The sequence below is a fragment of the Sapajus apella genome, unplaced genomic scaffold, assembly GCF_009761245.1.
Source record: "Sapajus apella isolate SASKATOON/1434 unplaced genomic scaffold, GSC_monkey_1.0 scaffold27, whole genome shotgun sequence".
Lineage (NCBI taxonomy): Eukaryota > Metazoa > Chordata > Mammalia > Primates > Cebidae > Sapajus > Sapajus apella.
In genome coordinates, this window is record NW_022436967.1 from 20045721 (window position 1) to 20064355 (window position 18635).

Here is an 18635-nt window from a genome sequence, read left to right on the forward strand (position 1 = left end):
GTAAAAGTATCATGACTTGTCATGAGGCCCTTATGCCCTAGTTTAGAGCCCTGACATATAGGTGTTCTGTTGAGGGAAGATGATAGATCTATAGTCCTTGATATCTACTTTAGTTATCACTGGGCCAGGATACTCATCAACTCCTACTTAAAGATTAGAAAGCATGGGGTAGATAAATCTATGTATATTGATTTGAAAATATGTGCCCAACATATAATTGAGTGGGAAAAAAAAAAAGATAAGAAGTGGTTTACATTTGAAATCTGCAGTGTCAGGATGCTGCTAGTGGGTATTTGAGCTAAACTTCCAGAAATAGCCTAATTCCAACCTACGCTGCTGCCATCCCGTCTTTTGATGCCCCGGAGTGATGGATGCCCACATGCACACAGAGACACAGACACTATAGCAGAGCAAGTCACACAGGGGAAGAAAAGCTTGACTTCTAGCTGTAGTTGTGACCATAATCCATTGCAGTATCCCGATAAGCTAGGCTGAACCACAGATTCCTCTTGCTTCACTAAAGGCCACAGCCCCAGTATCCCCTCTCAGCATAAACCTCAGTCTTGGATCTAATGATCCTTTGAAGTAGGCTGATCCAGTGCACACCTAGCAGCATCTGAGCAAGAGGCAGAGCATCTGCAAGAGAATACAGGTTCGTTCCCTTTCTTGGTCTCACCACACCAGCTGGTATGGAGAGTAAAGCAGTGTGGGGAAGGGAAGGAAGTGAGAGGAAGCTGTGGTGAGTGGGGCTTACTTTATGTCCCCTGAGGGAAGGAAGAGAGAAGAGAGAGATGTGTGATGTGTGCGGTGGCTTTTATACCCTTTGAGATCTTCACTCACTGTCCTTATGAGTGTAGTGTAGTGCTGCCAACACTTCTTTTTGGTAGTAGAGTAAACTGGCTTAGAGTAGGTCATTGGAAGGGCATTGAACTGTTGCTAGAAGCCAAACTTACAAGTGGTATCATTTCATATTTGCAAATCAAGTTGTACATTCAGTATTTCCTTTACATATTTTAACCACAGTCCCTTCCATGATGGTTCTGGAAATTTAATATAATATTAATATAATTTAATATAGTATTTGTAAACTCCTTATTAAACTCACTATGTTTAGTATATGAGGTAGGCCAATGTGTATTGACAAAGAGATGTTGCTACGTACAATGTATGCATTTTAAAGAATAACTTAACTAGAAGTATTTTCGACATTTGGTTTTGAAAATTTTTAAACATACAGAAAATCTAAAAGGATTTCATAGTGAACACCTATATCCCTGTCACCTAGATATTACCATTAACATGTAACTATGCTTGTTTTGTCATATATCATGATGTTTATCCATCAACCCATCTTTTTTCTTCTGATGCATTTCAAAATAAATTGCATTATTTATTGCACTTCACTCTACTTCAGAGTGAATATCATTAACTAGTGTTCAAAATTTGCTTACGGATTATTTTCTCATGAGGAAAATCTCTTTTACAATAAAAATGTCTTAAGTGAACATTTATTGAGTTTTGACAACTGTATATACCTATGTAGCGCAGACACCTATCAAAACATAGAACATAATTGTTACCCCAGAAAGTTATCTCGTGCCCTTTCCTAGGCGGCCCCCACCCCTTCACATAACCACTCTTCCTTGGCAGCAGAAAACAATTGTGATTGTTTTTTGTGATAGATTTATTTAGCCTATTCTAGTACTCCATGTAAATAGAATCATAAAGTATGCACTATTTTGTACAAAGGTTCTTTTACTCAGTGTAATGTTTTAAAGAGCCATTTTGACATTGCATGTATCAATAGTTTGTTTTTTATTGCTGAATACTAATTCATTGTGTGAGTTTACCACCATACCCTGTCCTCCTAATAGAGGTTTTAGGCTGGGCAGAATGGCTCATGCCTGTAATTCCAGCACTTTGGAAGGTCGAGGAAGGTGGATCACCTGAGGTCAGGAGTTTGAGACCAGCCTGACCAATATGGTGAAACCCCGCCTCTACTAACAATTAAAAAATTAGCTGGGCATTGTGGCATGTGCCCGTAGTTCCAGCTACTCCGGAGGCTGAGGCAGGAGAATTGCTTAAACCCAGGAGGCAGAGGTTGCAGTTAGCCAAGATTGCACCACTGCACTCCAGCCTGGGCAACACTCTGTCTCAAAAAAAAAAAAAAAAAAAAAGTTTTTATGTGCTGACTTCATATGCAGGTATACATAACAGTATGCAGTATTGGTCATTTCTTTTGAAAAAGTCAATTGCTATACTTTTAAATAAGTAAAACATAAACAATCAAAAGATGAAAAGGGTGTACAATGAAAAATAGGCCTCTGCCTACCTCTTTCCCCTCTCCTTTCATACAGCCCTTACCTGTTCTTTGTGATTCCTTCTAGAAATAAAATATGCATATAGCAACATATATGTATCTCTCCTTTGAAAAACAGTATGTAAATGTAAATGATGTTATACACATTGTTCTGTACTTTTTAAATTTAATATATCTGGCACTGTTTTTATATTATTACCTACAAAACTCCCTCCTCCTTTAAACAGCTGAGTAATATATCAATATGAGAAACATTATTATAACCATACATACAAAATCAATTCTGAGATGCATACAGATGTGAAAAATAAAAAACCTTTATGAATCCTAAAATTGAGGAAATGTATTGCCATCAGTGTGCCTAGAAGAACTGTCCCCACAGCTTCTCTCGGGGATGGAATGGCTATACATGTGCAGCCTCTAACTTACTTGTTCCTTTGCTATCTGAGCCTTATCAAAGAGATCTTTTATTTTCATAAACCAAAGATAACATTTCTACCTTGACGGAAACCTGCAGCATATATAAGTAACAAAATATCATAGGAAGCAATTCTACTGTATATCAGTATTGTGGATACATAGGATTTATGCCCATGAATAGTGTCAGTTTTGGCTGCACTTTGTTAATGGCAGTGAGCTTGCATGGTTTTCAGCTATCTACTAGCAAAATCCCCCTCCTTGCTCCTTCCTTGTGATAAAGCTGACCTGGGTCAAATATGCATGAAATTGAACAAAACTCAGCAGTTGTTCACACCCAAAACCAGAGTCTGGAACCTTATTCTTGTTATCCTTATTTAGTATTAACAATAAAATTATTCTCTAATGTCTTCTGGAAAATAAAACCTGGCATTTCATGTTTTTGTTGCTATTGAAAAAAATCTTTCAAACATTAGTTTAAGCCTCTTCTTAAAAATGCATATATGCATTTTATATTTAAATGGAGTGAGTATGGTTTCTATTTTCCAAAGTTGTTTGTTTTAACCAAATATTATGTGCCCACCAACATCAACATCAGATCTTTTTTTAGTAAAGACTTGTGCTGCATTTTCATCTCTGTGCTTTCCAAAGTATTAAACAGAGGAGGTTAGTGTAGTAGCTTATTTTTGGAATCTGACTTAGGGAGAAGCTCTACTTGTGAAAATAAGACACTCTATTCCTTTAATGTTGTTGGAGACTCTGAATAGTGACCATGTAAATGTATTTGACAGTATTGTTTTCTCTACTTCTCTCTATACAAAGCCCTTTCTTTTCCCCTAGGCATTCAAGAATATAATTATTCTGAATATATTTAAGAATTACTTTCCCTTATATAGCAATGCTTCCTGGTTTGAATGAAGACCCTCTTTATTTAAAGGAGTACTTTTATTTTTATTTGTTGAAATAGACTTAGAAGTCAAAAAAATAAGGACTGTGAGAGGAATGCTGCAACACCAGGAAGAAGTTTCTCCAGAGCATTTGCTCAAAAAATGCCTTCCTTTTTGGGCATGTAGCTGGACCTAAACTTGGAGAGCCACCAACATTAGGGAATTATTGTTGCTATATCATACCAGCTAGCTAGACGCAAGTCTATATGCTACCAAGTGTTTGGGCCTTCTTGACAGATTCTCCTCTTTTGGCTTCCATGACACCTTCCTGGTGTAATTTTTCCTACATCATAGGCAGGGAACATTTAAATTCTTTTTATTGTTTTCCTGATCTCTAATTTGGGGGTTAGTCAAGGCTTGAACTTGGGAGCTTCTTTCCGCTCTCTTTAGATACCCTATCCTCTCCAAAGGTTAAGTATCATCTGTAATAGCTGCTGCTACTAGTGATAAGAATAATAAAAATTAAAATTTATAACAAGCAAAACTGTAAGTTTAAAAAATATTTGTTTATTTACTTAATTCTCACATTAACCTACTTATAACCATTTTAGATATAAGTAAACTGAGGCAGAGAGTTAGATAATTTGTTAAGGTCAGCAGCTGCTAAATAGCAGAGCTAGGATGCAAACTCATACAGACTGGTGTCTAAAGCACTGCACTGTTACTCAGTTATTCATTCATTCATTTCTACGTTTTCAGTCCCATACTCACACGTCCAAACACCTCTCTGAAATTTTTCCATGGGTGCCTCATTGAAACCTCAAACTTAACATGTCCGAAAATGAATTTCTGATCTCTGTACCTCAAACCTGCTTATTCTTCCAGATATCAATAAGTGGCACTGTCTTTTATCTAATTGTGAGACAAAACCCAAAAACTAAACAATTGTAGTTAAATAATAAAAGAAAATGAGGGACATGCTGATTTTAGATGTTTATAATCCATAATCAAGGAAATAACAGTTTTAAAGCATCTTTTCTAAGCAAATGAATTACGTAAGTACTGTTATTCTACGTATAAAATCATCTTTAAATTATTTTCCTCTACATGATTTATTTTGGGGTTAATAACATTTTAGAATTTGTTTGCTTAGCTAATATTGCCATCATTACTGCAATTTTAAAATCATTCCTTAACGATAACCTGATTTGGCAACTACCAAAGGATTTATTTAGTACAGTGTTTTTTAAAGTTGGTTCCATTGTTTGACAGGTTCCAACATTTTTAAGCATGCTATTGTGTTAGCAACGGCCCATAAAAATAAACCTAACCCCAGTGGTTTGGAGGAGAGGATGTTCCTTGTGAACATTTGCTTTGGAGATGTATGCTATTTCCAGGGGCATATCTATGTTGCCACTGTTTAAATTTTGTATTCCTTACCATACATTTTAATTTTTTATGTCTTTTAAGTAAAACCCATCCCCATAGTCAGTATAATTATGAGGTATATATTTAGCAAAAGTAATTGGTTATGCTGCAAACCCTTTTGTTTAGAAAACTGTGTTTTAATTTTTGATGCTGTATTTTAGGAACTGAGGTAGAATGGTGTAGAAGTCCAGTGCAAAAGGACTGGAGATTATAACTAATTTAATTTTGCATTTTTTTCTCTAAAATAGGAAATGTTTATATTTTGGACAAGTGCATAGTCTAATTAAAAATGCAATTAAGTAATTTTACCTATAAACCAGATGGTAGAAGCTTTTACTCCATCTGTGGCTAGATTCAGGAATATCTGTGTATATTTTTAGGTTATAAATGGATATAATGGTCAAAATAATTTCCTTGCCTATTTAATTAGCAAAAATAAACTTTCATCCAAGACTCAACATTTCAGTTGAGTTTTCATCTCCTACTTACTCTGTGCTAGGAATTGTGCTAAACTTTAGGGTTTTGGAAAACAGGAAAAACAAGAATTGGTTACTCTTGCCTGGAACTTATAGAAGATGTTTGTGTATACAGCTAACTTTTGTACAATGTGAAAAAGGCTCTGATGGGGATAGCTTCAATGTTATATGGAGCCTAGTTTCAGGGAAAGTTTTACCTGAATTATGATTTAATAAATAAATAAGGACTTGGCCCTACTAATAAATGCTGCTTAAATCTTGTGGCTGGGCGCAGTGGCTCACACCCATAATCCCAGCACTTTGGGAGGCCAAGGCAGGTGGATCACCTGAGGTCAGGAGTTTGAGACCACCCTGGCTAATATGGTGAAACCATGTTTCTACTAAAAATACAAAAAATTGGCCAGGCATGATGGCATGTGCCTGTAATCCCAGCTACACGGGAAGCTGAGGCAGGAGAATCACATGAACCTGGGAAGCAGAGATTGTAGTGAGCCAAACACTCCAGCCTGGGTAACAAGAGCAAGACTCTGTCTAAAAAAAAAAAAAAAAAAAACTTTCTTGTTAATGATTGTTTATATTTTAACAGATATAGTAGGTCTAAAGAAGGTACCGTTGTGGGGGGAAAAGGAATGGATGTCAAAGAACTGATTAATGAAATTAACAAGAAGGGAAAATTCTGTTAGGGAATAAGCTCAGCACCAATACTTTATGTCAGGAATGGTCTTTACATGTGTAATCAGCAGAAGGAATTGCTGGTCATTCGTTTGACTTTTCAGCTAATCTTGCTTGCATGGGTTGACATAGTTTTGGCAGAATTTATAGTGCCTCACTGTACTAGTGTATTCACGATGACTATGTCATCCTTCTTTTAGGAAGATAGCAGCTTTGTAGTAGGTGTAATACCACTTTTATAAATGATGAAGCTCCACAGGTTCTGGGGCTATTAAAGTTACTAGCTGGTAGTGATACTACTGAAACTCAAGATTCTAAATTTCAGTAAAACAGTATTTTTCTTGCCGGCTAAAGTTTTAGCCATGGGCCTCTTGCTCTCCCTAGAAGCTTATTAGTTATCTTAAAATATCCATTTTAGAGTTCTTAAAGTCTTTTTGACTGTAAGCGTTTGCATAATACTCCTTGAAGGCAAAGACTATAGAGTTCAGCAGTGGGCTGGGAATAGAGGCCCTAGTTGAATAACTGTACTCTCCTCAGGGTTGTAGAGACATTTAAAAGACAAAAAAAAAAAATAAATAAATAAAAAAAAAAATAAATAAAACAAACAACAAAAAATACCATGTCACAGAATGGTGGTTGATTCGTAGGTATTTTAGGCCTCTAATTTTTTTCATCTTAGTTGTTTGTTGGCAGCAATTGGGTCTATTGATAAACATATTGCTAATGAAATAAACACTTTTTAAAATCCTACTTTCGATATTTCATGTCTTACTTTTAAATGACTACAGACTTCACTTATAACCCTGTTCACCTATCTAACAAACTCTGTAGGTAAAGAAAAAAATCATTTGAAAGGCAATATATTTTTTACAAGTTCCTCAACATGGTGGGAGAATTAGTTTCTTCTATCACATATTAATGAGAGAGGTTCTATTTCACTAGAAAGGACAGAACAGTAAAACAATTGAATGAAGTTTGGACGAAGATATTTTAGAAACCAATAAAAACTGGCTACTTTTTCCAAAGCACAATAGACATTAGCTAAACGGTGGAACACTGGATTAGGAGCCAGAGAATGATTTCAGGTCTCCACTGTACCTTTATTGTGACCTTGGGCTTCCATTTCTAAGAGGGAGAAGCCTGGTTCTGAGGTCTTGTAAATCCAGGAAGCTGATAGTGTCTGTCTTACTTTTCCAGTTTTTATTGGATATTCACCGTGGATAGCATTCATGAAGTCCTACATGTTATTAAAAATTAATGTGAACAAATTTCACAACCCAACCAAAAATGATTTCATTTGTATAGTACTTTCAGTGTAAGTCTGGAGTGTATAATATTATTCATTTAAAAAGAAACACATGGCCAGGCATGGTGGCTGACACTTGTAATCCCAGCTCCGTAGGAGGATGAGGTCAGAGAATCACTTGAGGCCAAGAGATTGAGACCAGCCTGGGCAACATAGTGAGACCCCATATCTACCAAAAAAAAGGTTTTTTTTAAGTAGCCAAGTGCATTGATGCACGCCTGTAGTCCCAGCTACTCAGGAGGCTGAGGCAGGAGAATCACTTGCGCCCTGGAGTTGAGACTTACTTGAGACTGCAATGAGCTATGATAGTGTCACTCTACTCTAGCCTGGTGACAGAGTGAGATCTCAACTTTAATTTTTTCATTTCATTATTTATTTATTTAACGAGACAGGGTCTTACTCTGTCACCCAGGCTCGAGTACAGTGGTGCAATCTCGGTTCACTGCAACCTTCACCTCCCAGGTTCAAGCGATCCTCACACCTCAGCCTCCCAAATAGGGACCACAGGCATGCGCACCACACCTGGCTAATTTTTGTATTTTTTGGTAAAGACGAGTTCTCACTATATTGCCCAGGCTGGTCTCAAGCTCTTAGCTCAAGCAGTTTGCCTGCCTGGGCCTTCCAAAGTGCTGGGATTACAGGCTTGAGCCACCACATCCAGCCTCAACTTTAAAAATAAAAAGAACATAGTAAGATTGGGAGACTATGCATTTTCACATATAGCCAAAATTTAGCTAGTTTAGTGATGAGCATACTCTGAAAGTAAACTGATTACTGTGTGATGTCATGGCCTGGAAATAACTTAAAGAAGACTTAAATTATTTATTTTTAAATGACAGCTTCAAAAGTCAGAATTTATTTTTTAAGTTGTATATCATAATCTTGTCTGCTTTAATGAAATATTTAAAATTATGAATATAAAAACTTGAAAATATAAAATGTATGTACTCAGAAATAAAATAGTGAATATAACATTTAAAATACCTTTGTTGTATCCAGTTACATTAGAAACTGAATCTCATCCCTTAAGATTTTTGGTCATTATTTATATAGTGCTGTGAAAAAGTGCTATGAAAAAGTTTGGCAGCTGAAGAACAGAATATTATCCCTTTTTAAACAGTGTTCTAGCATTATAGCACATGTGTAGGGAGAGTCACATTTGTCAGGGCAGAGGTCGTTTGAATTCTTTTTAAGTTACATTTTAGAAGCTAAATGGACCAAGCTTATTTTCTCAATCATGGAATTATTCCTATAAATCTTTATTCTCTTATTAAGTGGGGAACAGCTTCAAGAGAAACAATAAAAAGAAAACATTCGCAATGATTTAATTTTCAGTGAATGTAAGGTGGGTTATGACCTTGAAAAATTTACTTTTTTGTGTAAAAATTTACTTCTTTTACTTTCTATGCCCTAGTGATTGAGGACCCAAATCAACCTTCCTAGAAGTAGAATAGTGGGGAGGAGTGAGAAGCCACCACAGATAAAGAAATGTGTTAGAGCCTTTTTGCTGCTATTTCTGTCAATTCTAAGACCCATATTTTCTCATATATTTAGCATTTTAAAAACAAAAATATGCCTTATTAGCAAAGGCTTCTTAGCAATGTGTCATGTTTACTTGGAAGGTTTGGTGTCTCTTAGAATTGAAGGGATTTTAGAATCAATGAAATATACTGTCTGTACCTTGCTTCATGCTTCTAACTTCTGTCAAATTTTGTGGATATTTAGATAATTCAGGAGTACCAGGGTCTACAATGTGGGCAGCTGTGCATCTTTGCTGATCAAGTATAAGAAAGTCAAATATTTTGATGTTTATATTAGAAAGCTTCATAGGAATCAAGTTCTCATTGAATAAAAGTCTAAAAAATTAATAAAATTATATTTTTAAGAAAGAAGGAAAGAAGAAAGAGAAAAATGTAGGAAAAGAAAACCCTGTCTCAACTTTTAATCTGGCATTGTTTTCTTGAAATGTTTCAAAGTGGCACCCAAGTTGGTCTGAAACACAGATTATTTTTCAAGTAATTCTTTGTCAGGAATATAGCATTGTCATGAATGTGGTGACTAGGTCAGGAATTTGGGAGTTAAATGGAGTTAGCTGCATAACTTGACCCTATCTCAGTAGTATGACCTGGAAAAATTTACTTTTTTGAGCCTTATTTTTTTCATAAGTAAAATTTCAATAATACCCCTTAACCTGTAGTTGTTTAAAAATAAACTAGTCTTATCATCTTTATCATTATTATGATTATTTCCTATATAATATTAAATTTCACCATGGATCTTTTTATTTTAATCTTATAATCTTGATTTTGGGTGTCTGCTATATACAAAAAAGAAAAGTATGAGAACTTCAGGCAATTTATATTTACTTAAAGTGTATACATTTAAGAGGGATGTTGTCAAACCCCTTCAGTGATTCTAGCTACATATTATTATGTAAGAAGGAGGCAAATGAGTTAGACTGCACAACTTGTAGTCATATGTAAATGGGAAAAGAGGTTTAATTACTCTGATTTTAAAGAAATGTTGTGTAGTATCTGTCATTTGATATTAGATCACTGTTTTCTCTGTTTTTATTATTCAAATTGTAAGCATCACCATAACATAAACATTTATATAGACTTTTTTCATAAGGTGTTTCATGAGCATTTACTGGAATAATTTTCCTTCAGCTCCTTCACACTATTCTGTCCTTTTAGTCACTTCCTGAAGAGCGCTTTTGGGATACTTCCCCAGCCCCATTCTCCCCTGTAGCTCAACTCATACCATGAATTCCAGTTTGCAATTTTGATATGTACATTTGGCTAATGTCTTTCCTGCTGGGTTTACAAGGGTAGGGAACACATCTGATTTTTCTCACTACTGCATTTCTAGGACCTAAGATAGTACATGAAACATTTTTAGCTAAATAATATTTAAGTGATATTTTAATCATATAATAGCATTTATATATGAAAGTAAAGTTGAATTTTGATGCCAAGCAATTTGGTGAAATTTTCACCATAGAGGTCTGTCTGTGCTCAAACATTTATTGAGCTTGTTGTATATAAATGCCATATTTGATACCGAAAAGTGTTACAAAGTAGATAAAAAAGGAATTGACAATTTAAAAGCCAAACTAAGACCAGGATCTTGTATTTAGAGTCATCTCTTTATCCAAGTGTGTGCTTGAGTTCAGTTTCCATGGTCTATATCAATGAAAATATTTTATTTTCCACACATATGTTCTTATAAAAAAATAGACACTTGGGGACCCACTACAAATTATTATTCTTTAGTATTGCTAGCGGATAAACACAGCTGCACTGACTAGAATAACAGTTGCTTAAGGAATTTCCAGGACAGTAAAATTCTGCTTAAAGTTTAGCTTAGGTTTCACTTCTGTTCTCTTCCCACTCCACTGTTTCTCTCAATATCGTCTCACACAGGAAGGTATATGGTATTTGTGAGTGTGTGTTTGTGTGGATTTGGTGGGCAGGGCAGGGGCAGGAAAGGATGTTGTTACATGTAACAAAAAAGCATTTAAAAAGCTTTAAAAGTATTATTTGTTGTTTGGGAAAATACGACCATCATTGACGTTCTTGAAAATATTTCTGTAAAATGCAGGCAAAATAGAAGAACCATAATTATCAAATCTAGTGTCTGTAGATATCCTGGAGTTCATCTACCACAAAGATTACTTTCCTTTATCCTAAACTGTAGATTAAAGTATATTGTAATCTAACATGGGATGAGATTTAAATTTTTTTGGTTTACTACATCCCATACTCTCTTGTCCTCTATAGTTTGAAAAGTTTTGAAAAATTCTTTATCTAAGTAGTTCAAACATAATTTTGTCTATATTTCATATTTCTTACAGAAAAGGATAGAAAGTGTTTTATATTTATTAACTTTTATTTCTGATAAGAAGTCATCTTTCCTTTTATTTCAGTTTATTACTGATATAAATATATAAATGTATTTATTTCTTTAGATGCTTTTGAATTTGTCACCTGTTTTTTAAATTAAAATTTTTTCTCAACTTTTTTAACCCTATTTTCAAAAACGCTGCTCTCTGAATGATTTTTGGCTGTGTGCCCAAATAAAATTAACTCACCAAAGATGATTTGCTGTGTTACTGGAAGTAGCCCACCGATGCACGGGGATGGTTAGTCACCAATGTTCTATTTTGTTTAAATAGAGACGGGGTTTCACCATGTTAGCCAGGCTGGTCTTGCACTCCTGAGCTCAAGTGATCTGCCTGCCTCAGCCTCCCAAATTGCTGGGATTACAGGTGTGAACCACTGTGCCTGGACAGTCACCAATGTTTACACCAATAACAGATTGAACTGCATGACCCCTAGAGTCCTATTTTTTTTCTACTCTGAAAAGGATTTGTAGAGAAAGTTTTAGACATATTTAGATAAATGCATAGCTTCCATAGGTGTCTACTCTGAAAAAGGAATTGATCATTTGGTTTGAGTTCTCTTAAGCTTCTTTATGGAAACAGTTTTATACTTGTATTTATACTTGTATAATCACTCCTGGGATTTTAGTGATGTTTTCAGTCATCTCATATACCATAATCTGGACAACAATACGTTGTTATTTGATATGATAGTTTATAAGCTATGACCATTTTTATGGAAGACTTTGTGTATGACACCTTATTTCAAAAACGATTTAAGAATAGCCAGTTCAATTGAATGAATACTTATTGTTTGCTCAGTATGTGCCAATACTGTTCTCGGCACTTGAGATACATCAGCGAACAGAAGAGACAATGATCTCTGTCCTTGTGGAGCTTACATTCTAATGGAGATTAGACACTGAACCTAGTAAGAAGGTTATCTGAGGCTATAGAGGAAGGAAAAAGTAGAGCAGACTTGAGGGATGACATCTGCCTGGGAGGAGGTGGAGTGTGTCTTTTGTAGATTAAATAGGTGTTCAGGGCAGGCTTGATTGAGAAGGTGTCATTTAAGTTCAGACCCTCACATAGAGAGAAATTCTTTTTATGGCCTTATAAAGAAGTAAAACTAATAGAGGGAATACTTTGACTAATTTATAATTCTGCCAGAGAGACAAAGAGAGTTTGCCTCTGTGCTTATTATTTTTAATGCTTTTATCTTAGAGTATTTCACAACGTTTCTTTGAGGAGCAGAAAGCTGCCAATTGTTCTGTCATAGAAGAAACACACTTGATACAGAAGGGTTTTAAGTCTAAGATATATTAATCATCTGTAGAACATGGTGCATTGTTGTAGCAATGAAGTATGTTTTCTGCTAGTCGCCTGTAGTTAGACAACATATATATTTCTCCCATAGAGATAAAAGATAAATTACAGTAGGTCAAAGATTGTAGGAAATGTGGCAAAATGTTGCTCAAGTATAAAATTCTGGAGAGATAGTATCTTACTCAAAAGTTTTTCTAGCAAGAAAAATAATGCTGATCTTTGCAAATAAGCCCATAACTTGAAACACTGTGTCAGCGTAACCCAATTCAAACAGACCACTTTTTGCTTAAGAATCATTACCTACCATTGATAGTTTAGTTATGAACTAGGACTGCCATTCAGGAAAACTAATTAAGATGCTCTCTTAACTGCACTGGTATTTATTTTCCCTTCTGAAGCTAAGGATGCCCTATCACCAGCAGCTGCCCTTTCATAGACTACAGCGTACAGTTTGTGACCTTCCCACCAAAAAGCCCTCCTGGCATTACAGCCCTGGGTAGAAAGGTCACAGCTGTGCTTGTTTTAAAGCATTTGGGGACATTCCAAGAGAAGAATCTCCTGGTATAGTTATCAGTACATATTTTGGGTTGAAAGCACATTAGGGTTCATCACACCCAGATCTTCTGTGATAAAACAATGGGCAGATATCCTTAATTCCAAAGGAGACTTCTCTGTTCCCTCCCCCGGCCTTCCTTCGGTTTTCCCCTCCCTCACATCTTTCCTGTCACTCTTCTTTGTCATCCACCCAAATATTTGCTGCGAATTTACTCTGTAATGTAGGCCTTTGGGATCAGTGGTGAACATGAAGCTTACATACTGCTGTTAAGGGGTGAAGATTTTTAGTTAGAAATTTAATTTAAAAATTGTTTATGGTATTCAAACATATTTTGAGTTTATTTTAAAAATAAACCCAAGAATTTTATGAATTAAGTGAAATATGAGATGATAAAAAAAAACAAAAATTCGGCTGGGCGCGGTGGCTCAAGCCTGTAATCCCAGCACTTTGGGAGGCCGAGGTGGGTGGATCACGAGGTCAAGAGATCGAGACCATCCTGGTCAACATGGTGAAACCCCGTCTCTACTAAAAATACAAAAAATTAGCTGGGCATGGTGGCGTGTGCCTGTAATCCCAGCGACTCAGGAGGCTGAGGCAGGAGAATTGCCTGAACCCGGGAGGCGGAGGTTGCGGTGAGCCGAGATCGCGCCATTGCACTCCAGCCTGGGTAACAAGAGTGAAACTCCGTCTCAAAAAAAAAAAAAAAAAAAAAAAAAAAAAAAAAAAATTCTAAAAACCCTTCATGATAATGGTAAAACATGATAGTATTTGCTAATTTATAAGCTATCTCACTAACTTCTGTGAGAATTCCTACCATATAGTAACGACAGATTTTAGGTAGGGGGGAGTGTGTGTGTATGTGTGTGTGTGTGTGTGTGTGTCTGTGTGTCTGTGTGTCTTTGTCTATGTCTGTCTGAAACCTGCTGAGTATACTACTATCCTACCTGGCTTTGAAGGCTCTCCTCAAAATCACTCTAGCCTTTCTCTTTATCTCCCTTCATCCCAGCTGGTCTAGGCTACCTGCTTACTGGCCACCAACATACCCTGGGCTTTTCTTCTTGTGGTAAGCTGTTCTCACTGGTTGAAATTCTTGCCCTCTCTCTGTCAATGGACAAATAACTCCTCATGCATGCCCATGTCTTCCTTGAATAAAGGCTTTATTGACCCTTCTGAAGATTTCTTCTTTTATTTGGCCTTTTGCTTTAACACCTATCACAAGTTATCCTGAGCATATAACAATATATTTGTGGGTACCTGAGCTATTTTGTTTGTTCATTCAGAAACCATTGACTGATCCCTCTCTCAGGTATTGTGCTACAGGAGATACAACAGTAAACAGACTGGACCTGAGAGTCATGGATTTGAGAATGTAGTAGGGGTTCTAAAAAGTAAAATAGTGTGATGAGTACTCTCAGGCACAAAGTTATATGGGAACATATAGCAATTAAATATGTTTCCTGCAAGTAGCCTGGAATTAGACCACAAAATGTAATTCTCCCTTGTGGATGAAAGGATCTTGAGGGGCCAGGTTTAGGCATGGTCCTGGATTAGACAAAGCCCCTGAGAAGTCAGAAGAGAGGGGAGATCCCTTCCACTGTATCAGGAGAAGGAGAGAAAGGAAAATGTTGGATAGATGCTGATAAATTAGTGGGGGAAAGTCAAGAGAGTTTTTACCTGAGGTTTTCTATTTTCTTTATGAAGAATAATGCAAATTTATCTACCAAGGGAGGTGGAGAAGGAGCTTATGGGGAGGATTAAATAAGGATGTGAAGGTATATGGCAGCTCCTATAGAGAATGGGAGAGAGAAATGACTAGAGACAATTAGACTGCTTACCAAGGAGCATGGTTCAAGGGCTTGATTCAAGTCACAGAGCAGGGAGAATGGCACCTTTCTCTGAAACAGTATGCTTTTCTACAGATGCGGTCTACAAGCTGTTTCTCGTATATATAGCATAGAGGACATAAATAGTTGGAATAAATCAGAATTCAAGCTATAGCTCTGCAATTTGTTTTATGGATCACTTCCTATCACTGACCTTGCATTTCTTGAACAATGTGGATAGGAATTCCCTACTCCCTGGGTTGTTAGCCCCTCGATATCAAATTGAGATTTTATAAATGATAGTATTTTAAACGACAAATGACCATAAGACCATAAAGATAATAGTTATACCCTTACATTTATTATGAAAAGTCTGAATCAGTAAAAATTTTTCAGTGCCAAAAAACCCCAAAAATAAAAACGTAACTTCCAAATTAAAGAGCTATCCAAGTATAATACAAGCTGTAGTTATAGTTAAAACAGAACAAATAGACTCTCTGATAGTATTGTTCAAAGAAAAAAGGAAAACAATCTCTCAGGTGTCACTAACATTCTAACAAAACTGATCTTCTGAAAATGCAAAGTTTTAGGTTAAGAAGGGTTAAAAACATTAAAATTTTTAGAGAAATATTATTTATAAAAATATATAGTCTTAGAACTAATACAATATATTAAGTGTCTTTTCAATCTCTGTTTTATTTATTTATTTATTTGAGGCAGAGTCTTGCTCTGTCGCCACGTGCCTGGCTGGAGTGCAGTGGCGTGATCCTGGCTCACTGCAACCTCCGCCTCCTGGGTTCAAGCAATTCTCCTGCCTCAGCCCCCTGAGTAGCTGGGACTACAGGCGCACACCACCATGCCCAGCTAATTTTTGTATTTTTTTGTAGAGACGGGGTTTCACCATGTTGGCCAGGATGGTCTCAATCTCTTGACCTTGTGATCCTCCCAACTTCGGCCTCTCAAAGTGCTGGGATTACAGGCATGAGCCACTGCGCCTGGCTCTGTTTTTTTTTGTGTGTGTGTGTTTTTTAATTCAGAAAATATTCTTTCATTTCACACTTATTTAAAAAAGTCTGACTAGAATAGTACTGCCCTCTAAAAAGCACATATACAGTAAATAGCCTATGGAACTGCACCTTTTTTATCCATATTGGTCAAGTGAATGTCATATATGGTAAAAGTAAAAGCAGAAAGCGCATATAAGCTGCTTCTCATTTCTCTTTCACATGGAAATGTTTTTAGTAAATGCAGTTGATACAGGCTTTTTTCCTTTTGGCCTCTGGGCATAATCCTCTGGGAATCTGACTGACTGCTCATCTTCCAGCATGCCTAATAGTCTGAATGTTTAACATTTTTAAAGGATAGTTGTTCATCACAGGTTCTGGATTATCTTTTCACATACCATTTCCAGGCTTCTACTTATATCCCTCAATTAATCCAAATTACCAACTGACCCTCTCTTGAGACAGTTCCAAAAAATAAGCAGCACTCCAATTCCAAGAAATAGCTGCTTGCCAAAGTTACATTGACAATAGGAAATCACTGCTGCTAGAGAGATACATTTACAGTGATTTCCTGGGAAATATAAATTGATGCTGAATATGATCCTTCATCAGCATGGAAAACATTTTGGCAGGTCTTATTTTAAATCTCATCTTATTTAGATCCCATTGTGGGCAAAGATTTCTCTCCCATAACCAGTAACTGCTTAGCCAAGGTATTTCCTTCAGGCACTTTGTAAAGTAAAATATTGGTGCTGTGGAAACAACTGTATAGTCCCAGGACACTGATTACTTTCCTGAAGACTTCTAATGAGGGAAATAAAGAGAGAAAAAAGTGAAGAAGGAAGAAGCATACATAGAAAACATAATATAAGTATTTTCTTTTTAATTAGTGAATAAGTGTTAGAAGAGAGGGGAAAGTAGGTGGTTGAAGAGTGAGTTTGTGTGTGTATATTAGAACTATGAACTCTGGTGCTGAAAAATAAGGAGAGCGGATAGTGGGCAAATGAGAGAAGAAAGGAGAGATGGGGCCATTTTCACCCAGCAATGTCCTAGGTGTGGGCAGGTATGGCATTACTCATTCAGGATATTCTTGAAATCTGGGATTTGGCTACTCTGTCTCCACCCTTTACCAGCATCATGCCTGTGATATGATATTCCAACAGGAAGGTAGACATTTGCCCATTCACAATTGCTACAAAGAGAATAAAATATCTAGGAGTACAACTAACAAGGGATGTGAAGGACCTCTTCAAGGAGAGCTAAAAACCACTGCTCAAGGAAGTAAGAGAGGACACAAACAGATGGAAAAACATTCCATGCTTATGGTTAGGAAGAATCAATATCGTGAAAATGGCTATACTGCCCAAAGTAATTTATAGATTCAATGCTATTCCCATCAAGCTACCAGTGACTTTCTTCCTAGAACTGGAAAAAAACATCTTAAACTTCATACAGAACCAAAAAAGAGCCCTCATATCCAAGACAATCCTAAGCAAAATAAAACAAAACAAAACAAAACAAAACAAAACGAAGCTGGAGGCATCACACTACCTGACTTCAAACTATATTACAAGGCTACTATAATCAAAACAGCATGGTACTGGTACCAAAACAGAGATATATACCAATGGAACAGGACAGAGTCCTCAGAAGGAACACCACACAGCTACAACCATCTGATCTTTGACAGACCTGAGAAAAACAAGCAACGGGGAAAGGATTCCCTATTTAATAAATGGTGTTGGGAAAGCTGGCTAACCATATGCAGATAGCTGAAACTGGACCCCTTCCTTACATCTTATACAAAAATTAACTCTAGATGGATTAAAGATTTAAACATGAGGCCTAACACCATAAAAACTCTAGAAGAAAACCTAGGCAATACCATCCAGAACATAGGCATGGGCAAGGACTTCATGACTAAAACACCAAAAGCAATGGCAACAAAAGCCAAAATAGACAAGTGAGATCTAATTAAACTTAAGAGCTTCTGCACAGCAAAAGAAACTATCAAGAGAGTGAACCAGCAACCAACAGAATGGGAAAAAAATTTTGCAATCTACCCATCAGACAAAGTGCTAATATCTGGAATTTATGGAGAACTTAAACAAATTTACAAGAAGAAAATAAACAACCCCATCAAAAATTGGGCAAAGGATATGAACACATACTTCTCAAAAGAAGACATTTATGCAGCCAACAAACATATGAAGAAAAGCTCATCATCACTGGTCATTAGAGAAATGCAAATCAAAACCACATTGAGACACCACCTCCCACCAGTTAGAATGGTGATCATTAAAAAATCAGGAGACAACAGATGCTGGAGAGGCTGTGGAGAAATAGGAACACTTTTACACTGTTGGTGGTAGTGTAAATTAATTCAACCATTGTGGAAGACAGTGTGGCGATTCCTCTAGGATATAGAACTAGAAATACCGTTTGACCCAGCAATCCCATTACTGGGTATATACTCAAAGGATTATAAATCATTCTGTTATAAAGACGCATGCACACATATGTTTATTGTGGCACTG

The 18635-nt window shown here is 36.4% G+C and overlaps 1 protein-coding gene across 5 annotated transcripts in view; it reads left to right on the top strand.

Annotated features, from left to right (window-relative positions):
- Positions 1–18635, top strand: part of SEC24D (SEC24 homolog D, COPII coat complex component) — a 101802-nt gene that overhangs the window by 33155 nt on the left and 50012 nt on the right. The window lies entirely within an intron of this gene.